Source organism: Myotis lucifugus, unplaced genomic scaffold (assembly GCF_000147115.1).
Source record: "Myotis lucifugus unplaced genomic scaffold, Myoluc2.0 scaffold_1, whole genome shotgun sequence".
Taxonomy (NCBI): Eukaryota; Metazoa; Chordata; class Mammalia; order Chiroptera; family Vespertilionidae; genus Myotis; species Myotis lucifugus.
Window position 1 is genome coordinate 27024445 of NW_005871049.1, and position 22396 is coordinate 27046840.

Consider the following 22396-nt stretch of genomic DNA (forward strand, 5'->3'; position numbering starts at 1 on the left):
TCCCTTCCCCCTCCATAAGGACAGCTATTATATTTAGGACTTGCCTGGCATATGACCTCTATTGCTACTGTTACCATTATTACTTCTTAATGTATCATTATTCCCTGATTCCTCACCTCCTCCCTCCCCTACCAGGTAAATTGGGCTTTTTGCTCACTGCCCTCATAGCAGCTTACACAGACCATTTTATAATACTTTTTATATTCTACTCTAATCATAGCTCAACTGTCTGCCTCTCCGGTGACTCTGAACTCCTTGAGGACAGGGCCCATGTATCTTAATTTGTTTGCCTTCCAAGCTTAACACTACCCTGGCACTGAGTAGACAGTAAATCGTAGTAATTAGATAAATAAAGGAAGAAAGTATATTTTATTGATTAGGGGAGTAAAATAAATATTGCTTTATTGATTCCTAACAGGTTCTAGTCTAATAGAAAGCCGATGTTGTAGAAGAAATTCATCAAAAGAAACCAGTTGGCTTTTAAAGGACTGGACTTCCGCAGAAAGCAGTGGGCATTCGGCCAGTGACCTCTTGGGTTGATTGGACTCAGGGCTTCATGTGTTTGTATGTATTTGCCTAAATCCATTTATCTAAATTATAAGACTAAAAGTGATCTTTAAAAATTCAGCTTTTCAAACTGATTGTCAAACTGCAGTGGGAAGGCCACGGAGGGTTGGGGGGCAGGAGGGAGGGGGGTAAGAGATCAACCGAAGGACTTATATGCATGCATATAAGCATAACTAATGGACATAAGACACTGGGGGGTAAGGGAGGGCAGGGGATTGTCAAGGGCGGGGGGGGGGGAAGGACACATATGTAATACCCTTTGTAATACTTTTAGCAAAAAAAAAAAATTAATTAAAAAAAATTCAGCTTTGATGACTCTAATAAATCAAAACTGTAGTCTCCCCAAAATCTCATTACAGACCATGAACAAACCCAAACGTATTAGCTCTGTATAACATTAATTATGGTTGTTTTGATACTTGGTATTCTCATTTTGGTAATTTTGTGGAGGGGTTTTCCCTACAAAAAGTTGAAAAACTAGAACATACTTCAACACATTTTTGCTACATCTGTAATCTCTCCCTATGTCTGTCTCCATCTCTTTCTCTTTGTTTGTCTCTCTATATATGCTCACACATAACACACATTTTTCTCTTTTGCTGAGCAATTTGTAAGTTACAAACATCATGACACTGAACCCCTAATGTTTCAACACCCATTTCCTTCCCACAGATGAAAACATTTCCTGCATAATCACAATACCAGTGTAATTCCTAAGAAAATTAATCCAATAATATCTAAAATTCAGTCTATATTCAGTCACTCAGTTGTCCTAAAATAGCTTTTCCCTGTTGGTGGTGATTCCATTCAGGGTTATGCATCTCTTAGTTTCTTTTCACTTTTTTAAAAAAATTGTACTTGAAGCATAGGAATTTCTTTTAAATATATATATTTTTAAATTCTTTATTAGTTAAGGTATTACAAATGTGTCCTCATCCCCCCCCCCGATTAAATCCCCATCCTCCCCCCCCCCAACTCATGCTCTCATCCCCCTGTTGTCCATGTCCATTGGTTTGGTTTATATGCATGCATACAAGTCCTTTGGTTGATCTCTTCCCCTTAAATATATTTTTATTGATTTCAGAAAGGAAGGGCGAGTTAGAAACATCAATGATGAGAGAGAATCATTGATTGGCTGCCTCCTGCACGCCCCCTACTGGGGATCGAGCCCACCACCCTAGCATGTGCCCTTGAACTGATTCGAACACGGGACCCTTCAGTCCACAGGCCGAAGCTCTATCCACTGAGCCAAACCGGCTAGGGCAAAATGTATGCTTTAAAAAAAAAACTAAATATAATTTTTAAAAATATATTTTATTGATATTTTACATAGAGGAAGGGAGAGGGATAGAGAGTTAGAAACATCGATGAGAGAGAAACATCGATCAGCTGCCTCCTGCACACCCCCTACTGGGGATGAGCCCGCAACCAAGGTACATGCCCTTTACCGGAATCGAACCTGGGACCTTTCAGTCTGCAGGCCGATGCTCTATCCACTGAGCCAAACCGGCTAGGGCTAAATATAATTTTTATATAACAGGATGGGTGGTGGATTATTTCCTAGTATATACAGGGTCATCTCAGCCCTATTTAACACTCAGCTGTCAAATATTGTTCTGGTTTCTATGAGGAAGTATTGTAACACAAAATACATTTGATAGCTTTGTCCTACATATATTTTCAAATGAACTGATTTCTCTGCACTCTATAGAGATAGTTCACTAACTTGAGTAATTGTACCTCTGCTCTCAGCACACCTCCTTATTTCACACAAAAGACAATTCATCACCATTTGTGTTCTTACATTTGTAGATAGCTAACTGACTCATAAAAAACATGTACACAGAACCCAATCCTTAGTTTTTCCACCAAGAAGCTTTGAGTCATTTCAACTTTTCCTTAAATCAAAATACCATACTAACATTTACTGCACTTACTTGTAACTATGCAGTTAAACTGGGGGACGCTGTCCCCTGTGGTTCCAGAAGCACTTTAAAATTAATGGAAATTGCAATGCACTCTGGAGAGATTTATGAGAATATTAATTAAAATAAACTTGTCCTAGTTTTCATAGTTTTTCCAGAATTGAGAAGGATGATGATGTGTATGGCAAACTGACATGTTTCCCAAATATGACTGTTGCTCAAAGCTATGTTTTTTTTTTAAAAAAAAATATATATCTTTTTATTGCTTTCAGAGAGGAACGGAGAGGGAGAGAGAGATAGAAACATCAATGATGAGAGAGAATCATTGATCGGCTGCTCCTGCACACCCCCTACCGGGGATTGAGCCTGCAACCCAGGCATGTGCCCTTGACTGGAATCGAACCTGGGACTCTTCAGTCCGCAGGCCAATGCTCTATCCACTGAGCCAAACCAGCTAGGGATGGTTTTATTTTTATTTTTTTAATATATTTTTATTGATTTCAGAGAGGAGGGGAGAGGGAGAGAGAAAAACATCAATGATGAGAGAGAATCGTTGATAGTCTGCCTTCTGCATTATCCTTGGGTATCATGCCTGCAAGCTGGGCATGTGCCCTGACAGGAAATTGAACTGTGACCTGATTTATAGGTTGATGTTCAATCACTGAGCCACACTGGCCAGGATTTTTTTAAAAAATATGTTTTCATTGATTTTTTTAGAGAGAGAAGAAGGGAAAGGGAGAAGGAGAAAGAAACACTGATATGAGAGAGAAACATCAGTCAGTTGCCTCCTTCATGCATCCCCAACCAGGGATGCAACCAGCAACCTGGGTATGTGTCCTGACCGGGAATCAAACTGGCGATGCATGGGATGACGCTCATCCAACTGAGCCACACTGACTAGGGCATCAAAACTATAGTTTTAAGTAAAACCTAATGAATCTTCAGAAAATATGATTTATAGTACAACATAGCATTTTAACCTCAAAAACTATACAAAAATTTATACTTAGGATACATGTGGGACTCAGGTGCGTTAATGAAATATGAAAGAAATAAGGCAATTTCTGAAGGTGTCTGAAAAATCTGTAGCATTTTATCTCCGAAGGCATGGTCTAGTCATACATTCATAGCTTTACTTTGATGTGCACACATAGTATGATTAACATTGACAAGAGTTAAGCACACAATTTAAAAAAGAAAATTGCACCATTTTAAATATATCCTCCAGATGATTAATAAACACCAAAAAGACTACATTTAAGAAGAAATATAAATCTAACTTAAAATACCAGGAGCCAAGAAATCCATCATTGGTTATGCTGTCAGGTACTAAGACAAATGGAAGGGGCTGGGGTAGGCAGAGCCACAAGTTTAATTTCATATATAGAAAGCACTTAAGCTATTGAATTGAAGGGATTATTCACCTGCCAATTTAAGTCAGAATTGTTCCTGCAACCTAGTTTTCTGATTATAGTGAGATTACTTACATTTATGAAAATGTAATTTAAAAAATTTTGACTACAACTGTACATTATTTGCAGATAATGTTTTAGCACTTACAGCTTGTCACCAAATATCATTCCTAACTTCTCACTTCCAGGCTTGAGGCCCTTCATGTTTGCCAAGCTCATATTTGGTCAACTCTCTGACCATTCACTCAGGTACAAACACAAAACAAAACATTCTCTCTCTCTCTCTCTCTCTCTCTCTCTCTCTCTCTCTCTCTCTCTCACACACACACACACACACACACACACAAAGAAAAGGTAAATTGTCAGGTTATCCTTTCTTCTGCTTGATTTTCTCTTTATTTTTTTTCTCCTCAGCTACAGTAGAAGCACAGCTTTTAAAGAACGCTCAGTAAACCAGGTGCATTAAATAACCAAGTGTTGAGTCTCCATGGGGATTTGACAAGGAAGGATGGGAAATCAAGATTCCAACACTATATGGACCTTAAATTCCACGCCCTTCTTGATTCACCATTTCATTTCCAGAAATTGATTACAATAATCAAGATTTATTTGCAGCACTGTTGACAATAATTTTTAGAGTGGTGACAATCTAAATATTCAGTAACAAAGGGCTTATAAATAAATTGTGCTAAAGCAATAGAATACTATGCAGCACTTAAAATCACATTTTCAAGATTATTTAGTAACATCAGTAGATGATCACATTATATTTAGTGAGAAAAAAGTAGGCTCCAAACCTGAATTTACAATGATATCCCAATTTTGCTCTTTTAAAAAGGAAATATAGGTAGATAGATAGATACTGACATAGAAATAGGGACAATTTTCATGCAGTTACTTGTATAGAACACCAACCTAAAACAGAACTTAAAATGAAAGTCAGTATTCCAAAAATTGTGCTTTAAATACATGGTAGAGCTCTGGCTGGTAAAACCAACCAATTTGCCAACCAAACAGCAACCACAAAAATCCTGTCTTCCTGAATAGAAATCAATGTTTTAACGTATCCAGTTGGGTTTTAGATAACAAACTGGTTTATCAATTAGTAATACTGAACTAGTAACTAAGTCACATTTGTGTTGTGTTATGACCAGCTCCATCCCCACAGGGAAAGTGAGAAAGTTGGTTTTTTTACTTCCAGTCTTTCCTTTGGTGTCCTACGCATACAATCCACAAGCTTTCTTTGCCTCCTCAGCCTTATTTATCCATTCTCCGCTAAATTATACCAGGCTTAGGAAAAGTCCTCAAAAATTCGTTCAGCCCAAGATGAAACGTGCTGGCCAGCGGAAGTACTTCCACCACAAATAAGTCCTGAAACCCCCAATGATTCTCAGCTGGTGCACTAACTGCATTCGGGACAGGGCAATCCCCTGCATCCGGGAACTCCCCACTCCCCTCGCCCTGAAAATCAAATAGTTGATGTACAGCCAGTGTCATCCTGTTCTACTCTGGACTCCTGCTGATTGCTCGGGGTAATAAGTTCATTTATTTACAGATAGTTTGGGGGGACCTGCTACAGGCCAGGCACTGTCCTGGGATTTCAGAGCCTCTTGGTGCTCCTGGCTGCACAGGGATCAAGAAATAACACTGAATTCTTCATTAACAATGATTATTCCTACGCTGTTTATTCTACTTTCCCCCCTCTTCTTACTGGTTAAATTTTGAAATAATAACAAACAAAAAATAAAAAAGGCTAGATTTAACTTGGAAATATCTGTCTCACCAGGCCTCTGCCTTTTCCCCTCCGTTTCAAATACTATTTTTAGAGACATCTTGGCCGTATTTCTTTGTCATTTATTATGGACTGGAGAGTCCTGATTACATCCCCTCCTAAATAAATGAACAAACATATTAAGTGCCACCTGCTAGCCCCCACCATAGCACCCACCGTTTTGCATGTCCACGTTTCAGTAGTTTACTTGAGAGGGTGATACTTTGCTCCATCAAATCAGAGCCTCCGGGTTTTTTTTCTCCCAGATGTTAATCACCGTCACTCTGTTATTGAAGAGGTTTTGTCTCTGTAATTAAAGACCTCTTCATATCATGTTTGAATGCAAAGTCTTCAATGAGTCATGCAGTGAACGTTGGTCTTCTGAGTATAATGAGGTGTGCTTTAATGTAGGGAATTATTTTTAGATAAATTTTTAAACTGTGATAAATATTTTGATTATACATTCTTAATATAGTTTGACTGAAATAGTGTTTAAGCTTATGAAATAATGAGGATAGTTTAGAAAAACTGTTACAAAATCAAACTTTGGGTCAAAAACCAAAGAAACAACTCCCTTCCCCTACCAAACACTCTCTTATGAGAAAAACTCATTAAAAGAAAAACTGTTTAAAGTATTTATTATTGTTTCTATGACAGCTTTTTCTTATGGACATCTGGATTTCACCCCAACTTTTCTCGTGTTTTAAATAATGAGATATTCAATTTGTGGGTAAAAATGTTTAGTTTAAAAGAAACTTTTTTTGATATAGTAGTTGTTCCATTAAATTTTAGTAATCAGATATATATTTTTTTAACTAATAGAAATAGAACAATTATAAAAATAACCAGAAATAACTGTGAAATCAGTCATAGCTTGCTACCTATTAATAACATAAAGTAAACATATTCATCCAGAATTAAAACAATAGGTCAGAAGAGCAATCTGTTGGGAGTCAATAGTCTGTAGCCATCGGGACAAGAATTAGAACCAGACAGACCAGAATCTGAAAATGGGTCTTAATTCTTATTAGAAATGTAATCTTATTTTATTAACCTTCTCTGAACTGCAGGTTATTTACCTGTAAATGGAGATAATTGTACCTGAGTCATAGTTGTTGGATGAATTAATATGTGTGAAGACATAGTACAGAGTCCCATAAATGTCATCATCATCATTATCATCATCATCATCATGGCCCCCTTTAAAGAAACTGGAAACCAACTAATAATTTAAAGGCCTAGTTATTGGCAAAACTTTCTGGCCTACGTGAAAAAATTAGTCTCACTAACCAGGGTTATTTTCTGTTACCAATAGTTAAGAGAATTTTTAGGATTATCCAGTCCAGTGCTCATTGGAATTTCATAACCACAAACCCAAACTCATTACAAAACACCCCAAAATATTTTAGAACTTTAAAAATAAATGAGTCAAATGATATTCTGCCTGATCATCATATCACTAGTTTAATTGGATCTAATCATTTGAGTGTGGCTGATTTATGTATAGTGGAGGTTGCAGAATATTGGGCTTTGACTCATCTAGTCTGCAGATAGAACTGCTTTGGCCTACCCAGTGTTGGCCTAGACAAAGTTGAAGTGACCAAGATTAGAGCAGAGGACCCAAATGCAAGTTGGCCTGCCTCTAAAAGCTTTCATTACACCAAACTGTCTCTTTGAATTTTTCCAAGCAATATGTATGATAATATATTATAATTATTATATAGTATAGAATATATATATATATATGTGTGTGTGTATATATATATATATATATAATTTATTGGCTATTCAATTGCATAGTGTTCCTATCAGTGTGTGTGTGTGTGTGTGTGTATGTGTGTGTGTGTAAGGTTGTGCTGGAAATTTTCTGTTTGTCCCTCTAGATTTCTACCCTTTTCCACTCTGGGCTCTGAAAGGATAGGCTGACCTGTAAAGATTACATCGATGGACTCCCTTGTTCACTGGCTTCTAGATAGGCTCATCCAATAGGGTACATCAGCAGGAGATGGGAGATAGGGGACAACAAGACATTGGAGTATTTATTCCCCATATCCCTCCCTAAAAAGGTCACTGTGAGAGAAAGTGGGCTTAAGATGGGTAAAGCCCTTGCTCTTAAGAGTCCCAGAGAACTGCATCACTGTGGTTTCCCAGTATCTTCCTCACACCTTTGTAAATAGTCCAATTACCCAGTTTGAGTGTCTAATGTTACTTGTCCTGACCCTCTAATTGATATATATGTTCTTATTAGTAATGATGCAATAGATTGTGTGCATAGTGTTTGCATCTGCCTCCCAGTTTTAATAGCCTCCTTTTTCTAGTGAGCTTCCTTCTGCTGCTGGGATTGTAAAATATACGTCCACTCCACCCTGCCTTACTCAGTAACCACGCAGGACCATGCTGGGCCAAATGCATCAACACTGCCTCCCTCCCCGGAATAATGATTAATCCATGTGGAGAAGCTGCAACCTAAGCCAGATGATATGGAGTCTTCACCCAGATCACCCAGATCTTTCCAAAGGAGAGGGAATGTTTGGCCTCTTGAATAGTTCTTGAACTAAGAACCGTTGAAAGTAACCTTGGGACTCTCTGTGGCCATCTTCCCTGTTCTCAAGTAGCACGTTCTGTAGAATGAAAGTGAGCAGAGACAAGAGGGAAGAAATGAAAGAAAGTTGATACTAAGAAGAGGTTCCTGGAGTCATCACATTCAGTTCCAAACTCCAAGCCCCTGGTCCATGCAGCTCTCTTTGACAACTGACTTCACAGCTATGGGAACAAACACGCTGTGTCTCCTTTTTCTTTGCTCTAATTGGAGTTTCTGTTGCATGCGATTTTTTTAAAGTATTGATTAAAACAATGGCAAACACTTTGCAAACTGATGTGTTGTTCATATTTGAATCCAATTTTCCTTGAAGAATTCAGTGATGCTGGAAAGAAATGCACTAGAAACACCCTGATCCACATAGACATCAACATCAATGGGGCTTTTTATTACCAACGGGCTTCAGAAAGCCTCTTCTGAAATTCAATTTTGGACATATTCTTAGTCCAGCTTATTTCCCAGAGGGGAAATGACGGAATTGGGGGCGGGGGAATGGCAATGGGGTGAGCAAAGAGGGGAGAGCTTTCACTTCCTTTCATTTTAAAATTTTCAAGTTTGATTATATATGAATGATTAATAGTAGTGTCTTGGCTTTACTACCCATTGTGGAATTTTACTTTTTTTTTTTTTTTTTTTTGGTTGAAGAGAGCTTGAAGGAACATTAGGTGGTATAGGAGAAGAATATTTATTTTTCTGAAACAAGGTACCTTCTTTCCATAAATGTGACATTGTGTGGATTCCAGCAAAGCACAAAGGCGGCACAAAAGACAAATGGGGCGTGTACTCCATCACAATAATTTGCTGTATGTTTTTTTTTTTTTATATATATTTTATTGATTTTTTACAGAGAGGAAGGGAGAAAGATAGAGAGTTAGAAACATCGATGAGAGAGAAACATCGATCAGCTGCCTCCTGCACATCTCCTACTGGGGATGTGCCCGCAACCCAGGTACATGCCCTTGACCGGAATCGAACCTGGGACCTTTCAGTCCGCACAAAAGACAAATGGGGCGTGTACTCCATCCCAATAATTTGCTGTATATTAACTTTCCTAGCAGCACCATTGTGAGACTGACTAACAAAGCCCTTACAAAGATAGGAAATGGACCATAAGTTTTAATAAGAGTGGACCTTCATACATTTAGAAGGAGTAACCCAACATAACTCACAACTCACCACATTTTGTTGTACTTATCAAAGCACATCTTTCCACTAAAATTCTAACTTTAGTTTTAGAACTTTTATACCATTACTAGTACAATGGTTCTCTGAAGAATTTGGGACCCTGACATCGGAATTTCTAAAATTAACGATGAACATTAATTAAAATACCATAAAAGAAAAACAAACAAACAAGAAATGCCCAGTAAGGAAGGTTGGGGAATATTAGGAAGATATTAGAAAAATATCCCCTAAGGAGAGGATGAGCAAGGGAGATATTCAAATTCAAGTTGTCTATAATCTACCAACTGCTGTTTCTTACTCTCAAAACAAATATTTGTGAATTCATTTGGAATTTAGAAGGAAATATTCCTAGGAAAACAATGTTGAAAATGGTGAGCAAAAAAGTTAAGGGGATTCAAAAGTACAAACTGAAAGTTATAAAAACAGTCACGGGATGCAAAATACAGCATAGGGAATATAGTCCATAACTGGGGAATATTAGACATATATTAGATAAATATTCCCCAAGGAGAGGATGAACAAGGGAGACAATCAAATGCAAGTTGTCCTCAATCTACCAACTGCTGTTTTTTACTCTCAAAATAAATATTTGTGAATCCATTTGGAACTTAGAAGGAACTATTCTTAGGGAAACAATGTTAAAAATGGTGAGTGAAAAAGTTAAGGGGATTAAGAAGTGCAAACTGCAAGTTATAGAAATAGTCACAGGCAGTAAAATACAGCATAGGGAAGATAGACAATAATATTGTAATAGCTATGTGTCAGATGGGTACTGGATTTATAGTGGTGATCACATTGTAAGTTATACAAATGTCTAATCACAATGTTGTACACCTAATACAATATTGCATGTCAACTATAATTAAAAAATAAATAAATAAAAATTTACATGGTGGTTGTGTTTCTAGCAGGCCTTGTAAGCCTACTCACTAGCTGCACCAAAGAACTCTAGTTCCCTACTGTTCCTGAGGGAAAACATTGCAACCTGCAACCCAGGATGCGGGGGCACCCCCCTAGTTCCCAAACTACCATTCACCGCAGCGCACAGTATGGAAAGTAGGAGTAGAATCTTCTAGTCTTCTCTCCCACTGGGCCAACAAAGAAAAAAGAATCTCTTCCCTCATGGTGACAAAAGAAAAAGGAATTCCCGGGAAGCTGACATGAACAGGAAGCAGTCACCCACGTTTAGGGATCTTCATCAGTCAGTTTTCAGGGCTTGGGAAAGGGCCCGAGTCCAGGCACTTGCTTCATTTTCTTTCGCGGTAAGTTGGTCATTGCTGCCCGTGTTTGGTTTAGTTTAATAGAAATAGCTGTGTTGATCATGAGAGGTAACAGGTGTTCTGAATCTTCTTTCTTTCTTTCGGGCACATAATGGGATCTACAAGTCCCAGGTTACTCCCCTCCCTTTGCCCTTTGCCTGCCGTAGGGCCTCAAAGGAAGGTCATTCCAGGCAACTGAACTGAGGTGCCAGAAACCACACACTGGTTCTACCAGCCACCTCACAGGATTCTCTGAGCACTAGTAACCTACGCACAATCCCTTTATGTTATCTCAACAACTCAAGCCAGAAATAACTCTAACATTAAAAAAAAGTCTCAAAAGCCTTTCTTTTCCGGCCCCCCAAAAAACATTAGCATGCAAACGAGTTGGTAAGTGGTCACTAATAACTTTTTTTTGCTGAAACATTATTAGTTAATTATATCAGTGATTGCATTCTTAGCCTATCGGACCATGCTTTGATCATCCAGAGACCAAAATGTTTCTTGGAATCCGTCCACAGGGCAACAAACGGAGCCTGTTTTGATTGTTCTTTCTGAAAAGCCTGTTGCCAGCAGCGCTCGTCATCACTGCTGACCACCGAGGCTTGGCACGGGGCCGGGATGAATGGTTGTAGCACATCATGCAGAGTTCTGAGGAGATGAGCCCTCACTTGGCAACTCTCCCTGCTAAAGCCTTCATAAAAAGCAATCGTCACCACATAAATGTGTATTCTTTGACGCACAGAGCTATCCATCACTCTTACCTTTCCAATACTGGAAATTCTGAATATGTGAGAATGCACACATTTAAGTGATAAAAAGCTTGTCATGGGGTTAGAGCACCATTTCTCATACACTGTATTACATTACACATTGCCTTACTGACGACCATCTAAGGCAGCGGTTCTCAACCTGTGGGTCGCAACCACTTTGGGGGTCGAACGACCCTTTCACAGGGGTCACCTAAGACCATCGGAAAACACATCTATAATTACATATTGTTTTTGTGATTAATCACTATGCTTTAATTATGTTCAATTTGTAACAATGAAATTGGGGGTCACCACAACATGAGGAACTGTATTAAAGGGTCGCGGCATTAGGAAGGTTGAGAACCACTGACTAAGGAGATGTACATATAAAGCTAAGAAATAGCGACAAAGTTAGCAAAATATTCACCTATCTATTGTTTGGTTGATATTGATAATTTAAGATTCTCCCAAACCCTATGTGCATCTTTACATTTGAAAATGTCCAGGGATCATGTGGCATTAAATCTTAATCACCGTTCAGAAAAGTTTGCCCCATGTAGGTCAAGGCTTAGTGAACTACCGTATTTTAAAATTATATATATATATATATATACATATTTCAGAGAGGAAGGAAGAGGGAGTGAGAGATAGAAACATCAATAATGAGAGAGAATCATTGATCGACTGCGGGGGGGAATCGAGCCTGAAACCTGGCCATGTGCCCTGACCGGGAATCAAATTGTGACTTCCTGGTTCATAGGTCGACGCTCAACCACTGAGCCGCACCAGCTGGGCAAGTCTTAGTGAACTATTAAAGCCACACAAGGTTAGAGTGGAACAGGCATTACACGAGGCAATATGATGGTAATACTAGAGTGAACCTTAAAAATAACTTAAACATGCTTACATTTGAGCCTTTGCCAATGTCTATATTACCTCTGAATCAATTAAATACTTGATGACTGTTGATGTTTATTATGCCAAAATTTTTTTTAACTTCACGGTGTTCACTGTATTATCAATGTATTCATCATTTACATTCATCTAAAAATTTGACGGCAAAAACTATTGTAGATTTTTATCTCTGATATTTTTTTTCTCTCTCGGTGTTCATACAAACATTCTATTTATGTTAGGGCACTGGCAATTCAGGTTAGGGGTAGTTTGTGACGAGATCCATCTGTCCTTTCCCCCATCTGAGTCCTTCTGTCATGATTAATTGTTGTTGTTGTTTTAAAGTACCATCTCTTTACTGGTACTTTAAGGAGGCTAGCAATCATTGCCTTTTTTTGAGAGTAATGGTGCTTAAAATATCGCAGGCTTTGTTCTCTGTGGCACTAAATAGGCAATCGCTGCTACTGTGGTTCCAAAGCTTCCAGTAGACCGTGAGAGACAGATGGAAGCCACCCTTGCTAACATCAGCGTCTAACAAAATGGAGACAATATCTAAATGGCTAATCAAAACTTTACATTTTGCATTAAGCATCTCAGGTATTTGCTTCACAGAAAAAAAAATTAAAAACTGAAGAAAAAATACATATCATGTTTACACTGATAAAAACGAGCTGCTAAAGAGTATGAGAAAAAAGCTAATATCACATCAAGGTATATCACGTTTGATGGAAAATCAGTTACAAAAATAAATCCACACTTCCTAAAGACCTCTGCCATTGCCTGATTTTGAAAGCATCTCAAGAGAAAGTGAAAGAGGCCAGAGCTAGGAGGTCATTTTTTATTAAAAGGAAATGTATTCTAGGGGAGACCAACACAAGAGGTAACCCAGGACACCAAAGGTCTGCTCAGAGGTGTTTCATGATTAACCCCGACGAGGACGAGGTGACTCCCAAAGGCTCTACCTCAGTTCAAGTGGAAGACTCACTACGTTGTGCTATGATACCCACAAATGATACTTAGTCATTTATTCAACCAGCATTTATTAAGCACCTTCTATGTATCCAGACTTAGATATAGAGAAGGGGAAGAAGATGCAAAAGTGGTGAAGGACAGTGTTTGGATTGTTTTTAATTATTAAGGAACTTTAATCGAGTTGGGAAGCTGAGCCATGAAGCCCAGGGCAGCTAAGAAATAGAGACAGCAGCCTCTAGCGATGTGATCTGAGGGGCCACAAAGGCTCCCTCTTTTTCAGGACATCCCTTCCCTTGGTCTGAGGTAAAGATGTGGAACATACACACACACACACACACACAGTCCCTATAAAGCCCCATGCTACTATATATATATATATAATTTAGGAGGGCTCATACAGTCAGTTATAAAATATCGTTTCAGTCTTGACAAAATGAAAACAAGGTTCTGAGGTCAAGAGATATAAGACATGAAACAAAAACATAGTTAAGGAAGGAAACACAAAATGGTCCCAAGTAAGATGCGGACGTGTCTAAGGGGAATTATGAAACTGATAAAGTGAGTTCAAACTACAGGTCCAGGACATCAGGACATTTCACTGTCGATGTGATAAAGCTGGATATTTACTTATGAAGAATGCAGACCAAGGGAGGTGATTACCAAGAAGAAAGTAGCTGTGACCTGGCACCAGTCTTTGGTTTAAATCAGAAGAGGTCAAGACTAGGATTGGGAGATCCTTGGGGAAGCTGTTGGCCACTTCATGAATATAGAAACAAAATACCGACATTAAGTGATGTTATAATAAGAACAAGTTAATGTTTTGAATAAATACAAGAAGTTGTAGTAACAGATCAGATCTGAGAATGGAGGGGAAGAGGGGCAATAACTCCCACACTTTTAATGTTAGGGAACTGGGAACTGATGATGGCATTGAAAGACATAGAGACACGGAAAAGATACCTAACTTAGCCACTGGTGGCAACATGGAGAGACGGTAAAAGCTACTTGAAACACTTTCAGTCACACAATGAACTGGACATTTCCTGTTGCCTTATGACCCAGGACTGGAATTTTGGTGAGATATGGGCAAAAGAAACATGAATCTGCAAGTCACACAGACTTGAAGACTTGAGGGCAAATGACCAAGAAGGGCAGAGAGCCAAGAAGTTTTCTTGAAATTTTCACAGATTGGTGGAAAAGAACAGAGACATCTTCACTAAGAAGAAATGGATAATCAGGAAGGTAGAAGGAAAGAGGGAGAGCTTTAGGAAGGATAAAGTAATCAGTGTTATGAAGTGGTGATCTAACACATTAATTTTTTTCACCCTCAAATGATTATCTAACTGCATACAGAATTCTGACATGGATTCTTCTCTTAGTACTTTAAAATTATTTCCACTGCCTTTGCTTCTGTTTTTACTGTTAAGGAGTCTGGAGTCATTCCAAAGAAATGATCATTCCTTTGTCAGTAATTGGTCTTTTTTCACTAATCGCTTTTAAACTATTCTGCTTAGGTCTCACTGGGAATCATGAATCTGAGAATACATCTTTTGGCAATTCTAAACATTTTTCAAATATTGTATCTTTCAATATTACATTTCTCACATTGTCTTGATTCTCTTTCTCAAGAGACCCATAAGTTGTATAAGGGTAGTTGGAAATTAGATATTTTCTTTTCCATCCCAATGTACCTCTCTTTTATATATTCCATCTCTTCATCTCTTCAAGTTATGTAATATGGGTAATTTCCTCAGACATAACTTAGAGTTTATTAAGGCTCACTTCTGTGTTTTTTTTAACTTTTCTATTAATATTTCATTTCAACGACTTGTGCTTTTCATTTATAGAAATTATATTTAATTATTTTTTCCAATCAACATGTTGGGTTTTTTTCTAGCCTCTTATTATTTTCTCATATTTTAGAATCCTTTATGCCCTTACTCACATTATATTTATTTTATAGTCCTTATCTATTAGTTCTGTTATCTGAAAGTCTCAGGGAACCCAATCCTCCTAATTATTGTGTCTGCAGAGTCTCAGACATGGTGAGCTGTTTCCTTACAGGCGTTGTATCCAGGAATGTGTGTTCATCTTCAGTGAGGGCATCCCTCAGCCTGAGCGAATAGGTGATCCCTTCAGAGCAGTTGTTATGTTTGCTTTGTCCAGGAGCCTTAGAGTTATCACTGGACCGGACCAATTTTTTTTGGCAGAATTTTATGATTTTATTAACACAAATACAATGTGCACACAATCTGTCTATTTGTTTTCTTCGCTGCGCAGCCTGGCATTGGGATTGGTGACTCTGATGGCCAGCTGGGCTGCTCTTTCCACAACGGCTTTGCGGTTCTTTGAGGAGACGTTGTGAGCAATCTCAGCACAGTAAGATTTATTGCACATCAGCAGCACTTCAAGCTCCTTGACGTTATGGACCAGGAACTTCCAAAAGCCACTGGGCAGCATGTGCTTTGTTTTCTTGTTGCTCCCATAACCAATGTTGGGCGTCAAGATCTGGCCCTTGAATCTTCTACGCACCCTATTGTCAATGCCTCTGGGTTTCCGCCAGTTCCGCTTAATTTTGACATATCGGTCTGACTGGTGCCAGATGAACTTCTTGGTCCTCTTTTTGACAATTTTGGGTTTCACGAGGGGTCTGAGGGCAGCCATGGTGCCGAGTAGGAGATGGCTGCCACCTCCGTAGGCAGCGCCGAGGAAGAGAGGGGAAGGTGCGGCGGGAGGCCTGATGGTGGACAGGACCAATTTTTATATCAGAGTTTTGACTTGTAGTCTGTTAGACCAGGCAGACATTATAAATCAGCATTCAGCAAACCACCTCCTCTTTTGTAAATAAAGTTTACATTTTCTTTTATTAGGCGGAGGTGGGTGGGAAGAGATCAATCAAAGAACTTGTATGCATATATGTATAAACCATGGACACAGACAGTAGGGTGGTGAAGGCCTGGGGTGGGCAGGGGCAGGCTAGAAGGGGTCAATAGGGAAAAAAATGGGGACATATGTAATACTTTCAACAATAACGATTTTAAAGAAAATTAATTAAAATAAAAAAGAATTAAAAAATTTTAAAATTAATGATAGCCTTTCTGACAGGTGTGAGGTGGTATCTCATTGTGGTTTTAATTTGCATTTTTCTGATGATTAATGACTTTGAGCATTTTTTCCATATGTTGATTGGCCATCTGTATGTCCTCTTTGGAGAAGTGACTGTTTAGGTCCTTTGCTCTCTTTTTAATTGGATTGTTAAATTTGTTGGGGTGACACTGGTTAACAACATTGTATAAATTTTAGTTGTACACTTACTAATATAAAGCATCTGTGTAGTTAATTGTATGCTCACCACCCGAAATCTAGTCTTCTTCTGCCACCATGTATTTGACCCCATTTACCATCTTCGTCCTCCCCCACCGCCTGTAAATAAAGTTTTATTGAAACACAAACATGCCCATTTATTTACATATTCTCTACAGCAGCTTTCATTCTACACTAGCAGAGTTGAATAGCTACAATGGAGACTGTGTGGCCCTTAAAGCTGGTAATATTTACATTTCCTTTAAGGAAAATGGTTCCAAACCCTGGTATAAATTCAAATTCCAGACCAGAGTAAGAACTGGATAAGGTTACAGATTCTCAGGGGAGACTATTTCCTTCCACTTAGAATCCAAACTGACAAGCTTCTTTGTTGACTCCATGTGCTACAGGGAAGGTGGCTTTTTAAAAATAGTTCATACTTTTACTACAGACAGCTTTTTGAGGGTCCTGAATTCATGCAGATTTATTGATTCTAACTCTGTATTTTGCATGAGCTCACAGCCTAAGGTCTCACACCCTGAGCACATTTAAATCCCAACTCCTAGATGTAGGAAAGCACACATTCCTGCCACACCACATTTTTCCGGGATTGTAGCACCTACAGCTCCTACACTATTTATTTTTGTCTCCTGCAGATATCACTTACAAATCAGCTGTGTATAAATTATTTCTTTTCAGCAATAATAGGTGTTTTATAGCAACAGTTTCTCAACTTATATACTATGTCACATTTCTGGGAATTGGAAGTTGTGTAAAATGTAACTAGAATTTCGAGGACTGAAAAATTACAAATTTTGCTAAAACAATTTTAGGATTAAATAAGACTATTTCTGTAGAATCAAAAAGGTGTAATCCACTTAGGATTATTGAGGCAGAAGCTGGCAATGAAGGTAGTAAAGATACACATAGAGCCACTAATGATTGAGGGCCACATAGCAGAGGAGTCTGATATCAGACTTGCCCCAATCTGGATCTTATCTAAGTGACCCTTATAAAAGTCATTTAACTTCTCATAACCTCCATTTCCTTGTGTTAAAAATGAAGGCAACCCAACCGGTGTGGCTCAGTGGTTGAGCGATGACCTATGAACCAGGAGGTCACAGTTGGATTCCTGGTCAGGGCACATGCCTGGTTGTGGGCTCAATCGCGGGGGGTGGGGGGAGGCGGGGAAGGGGGCATACAGGAGGCAGCTGATCGATAATTCTCTCTCATCATTGATGTTTCTATCTCTCTCCCTCTCCCTTCCTCCCTGAAATCAATACAAATATACATGTTTTTAAAATGAAGGCAATAAGATCCAACAAATAGCAAAATCTCAAGACATAATCCTTGCAATGAACATGAATGAATTACAGTGTCATTAGAATGTTACTCTTCAGATTTCCTCCTTCCTGCTTTGAAGGAAGGAAAGAACCATATCTCACATGTGGCATATATAACAGCAAGTATTTCTAGCTGAGTTTAGCCATTGTCATTGTTTCCATGGCACCTACCTTACGCTGAGAAGAGCAGCAAAACACGTAAAGATGCTATAAAAGATTTATAGTCACTTGTTCCTTATGATCTTCATGACTCTCAGGGTCATGAGGGAAGGAGTTATCCCAAATAAAACTTAAAGCAGTTGTCAACAGTTTCCCTTGAGAAACTATTTAGTAATTTTCAATTGTTGAATCATTGGTCTCATTTTTAACCATACCTCCACAAGAGTCCTAGAAGGTTATAATAATCTGTCAGAGTATACTCATTTGGTAGACATTAAGAAGGAAAAGCTAGCTGGAAAACATTGTGTGAGGAGAAGGAGATATTCAGATTTGGGAAAAGATAGGACTTTGTTTCTAATTGTTGGGGCTGGGAGATGTGGTGGAGCCTAGAAATGGCAACATAATTGGAGGAAGAGGGAGAGGAGAAAGAACAACTGTCATACGAATAATCCAGTTCACTGTTATTCTGGTCATACAAGTGGTATTCAACTGCTGTGGAGGCCTTGCCTGCATCTTGTTTACTCAGATGTGGCATTTTCCCCCTCTAGTGAAAGCAGTGACTTATTTCTCCAATAAATTATTCACATTACCTTTGTTTTCAAGCAATCTTTTCTCATATGATATTTTTAACCTAACCAAAGGAACTCACAGAAGATAACGCAAATCAACTTCCCAGTGAGTTCTCTATATCTTACAGTGTTTTAATCAGTCAAAAGTTTCCTTTCTTAAAATCTCCGACTTATTTTCAATTAGAACCTACCTGATTGTAATGAATATAGGGGTACAAGTCCCCTTTGGTTATATATTTTAAATGACTCCTAAACACATAATTATCATGGTATAATTTCACTTCCAACCACGCCAAAAGAAAGAGGAAAGCAATATAGTGCTTGAATACTTCCAGTCTCTAAAATACAAACACCCTCCATTGTTATGAAGCTTATGTACTATAGAGAAAAATAGCTTTAAAAAATTGACTGAAGAAATAAACATATCAAAAATCTCAGTTTTCTTTACTATGAAAAGACGTTCTCCTTCATGGTAGGAAACAGGTTATGATGAACTCGTCTAGAGATCCAGGTCATTTACTTTGAAGTTAGAAAGTAGATTCCACCCCGCCCCTCCCTCTCCAAAATAGGTGCTGCGACTGGGCCTCTAGTCATTGTGAAATGCGCAAAATCAGCTATCAGTTTGCTATGGATTGAATGTTTGTGTCTCCTCCCCCCTCAAATTTATACATTGAAACCTACTTCCCAATGTGGGGGTATCTGGAGGTGGGGCATTTGGGAGATGATTATATGATGAGGTTGGAGCCTTCATGAATGAAATTAGTGCCCATACAAAAGAGACCCCAGAGAGATCCCTGGCCCCTTCCATCATGTGAGGACACGTGAGAAGATGGCCCTCTAGGAACCAGGAAGTGGGCTCCTCACCAGACCCTGAATCTGCCAATGCCTTGATCTTGGATTCCCCAGGCTCCAGAGAAATAAATGTCTGCTGTTTATAAGCCACACGACTTATGCTATTTTGGTATGGTACTCTGAAAAGACTAAGGCAGAGGCCTAAAAGGAAATCCTTTTAGAGAGTAATAAGCAAGGCACCTTTGCTCATGGCCCTTCCATAATAAAAATGCAAATGCTCAGAGCTATGGATTAATGAGCATTTTAGTACAGAGGTAGCCTTAAAGTGTATGTGGCTAGGTATAACTTGAAACACTCAAAAGTCCCATAACCAAATACATCTCCCTAGGAATGTAAAATTTTCTTTGCAAATAACTGCATGCATTATTAATGCAAAGGTATAGAACCAAATAGAAAACTCAATGTTGTGTCACATTAATGTAATTTGAGAGCTAAGCAATATATATGAAGAAATTAACATGAATGCCAACAATGTTTTTTTAACAGTCCCGCCAGCCTCATTTTTGAGTAAGATAAAAGAAAACAATATTTATTATTCATCTGTATTTCTTTCAAACAACAAACAATGAAGAATTCCAAGAAGCTCACTGGCATCAGCAGTATGATTTTCCTTAGTAATTTCTAGCCTACTTGACTTGTATTTTGCAAATTAAAATAGAAGATGTAAGGGAGGAATTTCTTTTCAATACTAAAATGATCATTGAGAGAGGATAGCAGTGAGGCTACTAATAGCTTGCTTTAACTTCCCTACAAGTTGTTTTGGTTTTGGTTTTTCAGGAAGACTTTGCAGACAATTCACTTGTAGTGTTTCAAAGTTCCCCCGATACGTTTTTCTGGTTCCGCGTGATCCTTGGCCTTGCTAAGATTTGGAGAATGCAGACCATGGCACACCAGGCATCAGGCACTCTGCTCTAACCACTGCTCAACCGATTTTGTTGGTTCAAAAACATTCATTGTTCATCGCGCTCTTCATTATTTATACATCGACTCTTATTAATAATACATTTCAAATATTAAAGTTAACACTCTTACAGCTATCTTTTGACATTATCCCTGCAAATATGTACATAAATAAACCAATGAAAATGAAAGCTTAAGGAATAAACCTCAATGAAATGAAGCCAAGGAAAATACCACTGTCTTCAAGACCAGTTTCTTTATTTTGGGGACACAAAGAAGCTAAATAACACTGAGTCAGTCCGGCTTTCAGTACGTGCTGCAAGCCTCCTATTTTTGCTCAGTATCTTCCATTTTGTTGATCTTGAAAACAAAAGCACTGAAACTATGCTTTGCAAAGCCACCCTAACATCTTATTCTGCAATTATCTTTGTGGGGTTGAGTCATAAGTAGATACACTTAAGTCAAATGGTAATGCCTTCATACATTTTCATCGACTTGTTTTGGGTACAGAGCATTTAAAAGCACAATCAGTGTGAATGAACTAGAGAGAAATGGACCCGTAGCAAGAGCAATTTTCAAGACCAGTCCAGACAGTCAGTTGAGACATCACGCTGTACACAGTAAAAGTAAAAGGGTGGGGGAATGGTGGGAAGACCTGGGTTTGAGACCCAGGCACCAGACCTGGGTTTGAGTCTCACTTAATCTTTCTGAGTGTCGATTTCCTTGCCTGAAAAAGGGGGATAGTGAAGTCTTTTATATATGGGTAAACCCCCTATCCTATCATAATGATGAGTATGGAATAGGTATTTTAAAATAGTGGCTTATTAATAAGGGAAAATATTAAACAAATTAAATTACTTTAATGTGGCAACAAAAGTCAATTATTTTAGTTTCAAATCCATGGAACCCATGCTTTCTAGGCCATCGCAGACTGGCCGGGGACAACCAAGTCATAACTCGATCGTTTCAAAGATAATAAAAAGCAGCCTCTGGTTTTCAGTTCCTTGCAGTGGAATCACCGAGCCTCTGGAAGGATCTCTGGGTGGTCCTGTCTCCTCATGGCGGCCAGTGAGGTTCCACCGTGGTCCAGCTCTCTCCACACACACCTGGCCTGCACCTGCCACTCATTCCTGCAGATGTGTGCTGTGTCTCCCACCCTCACTCCGGTTCTCTGCCACTGACGCCTCTGTACCACCATTATTTCCAGCTGCTGATGTTGGCAACCTCACTCAACCCTGCCCGGCCCCGTGGCATCAGTGAGAAGACATTTGCATTCTTCCAGAAGCTGCCCTCCGTGTCCACAATGCTGCTGCTGTGTGAGCTCTAGAATGCTCATTTCTCTTACAAGCCCATCATTTGAGTCAAAGGATTCATGAAGGACCCTGTATCACATCTCTCCCGGCTCCTCACCAGCAAGTGTCCCCGGATACCACCCAGGGCAGCAGCGTCCCCAGGCTCAGGGTGAGGCAGGTGTCTGTGTTTGGGGAAGTAGTGAGGCCTCAGGGTGTCAGGCCTGGAGGTTCCGAGGACGCAGGGAGACACACACAGGCCCGGGGCCAGCTCCCACAGCTGAGGGCACGAGGAGTGGTGAGATTCGCCCAGCAGAGACCCAAGTTCAGGGCCCTGGCTTTTTCCTAATGTTGTCTGGTTGTATTCCTTTCCCCACCACTTCTCCAGCACAGTCAGTGTATTTGGATATACACTAGATACGACTCTATGAAAGGGCCTTGGGAGTGGCATTTGCCTGTGGTTAGGAATGTCGTGGGGAGAGGTGATGCTGCTGGTTTCTTTGCACAGGACTGAATCCCAGGGTGACTGCAGGGCCACCTCTCTGCGCTTCCAGAGACCCTCAGATGCTCACGTGGTAGCAGCTCCTTCTAGATACAACTATTCAGATTATGCCCCCCCCTTTTTATCGTTAAATGATCTTCAAT

At 39.2% G+C, this 22396-nt stretch overlaps 1 pseudogene; it reads right to left on the reverse strand.

The window, feature by feature from the left end:
* Nucleotides 1-15533: 15533 nt before the first annotated feature.
* On the reverse strand, nucleotides 15534-16045 carry LOC102437538 (annotated as a pseudogene).
* Nucleotides 16046-22396: the final 6351 nt, after the last annotated feature.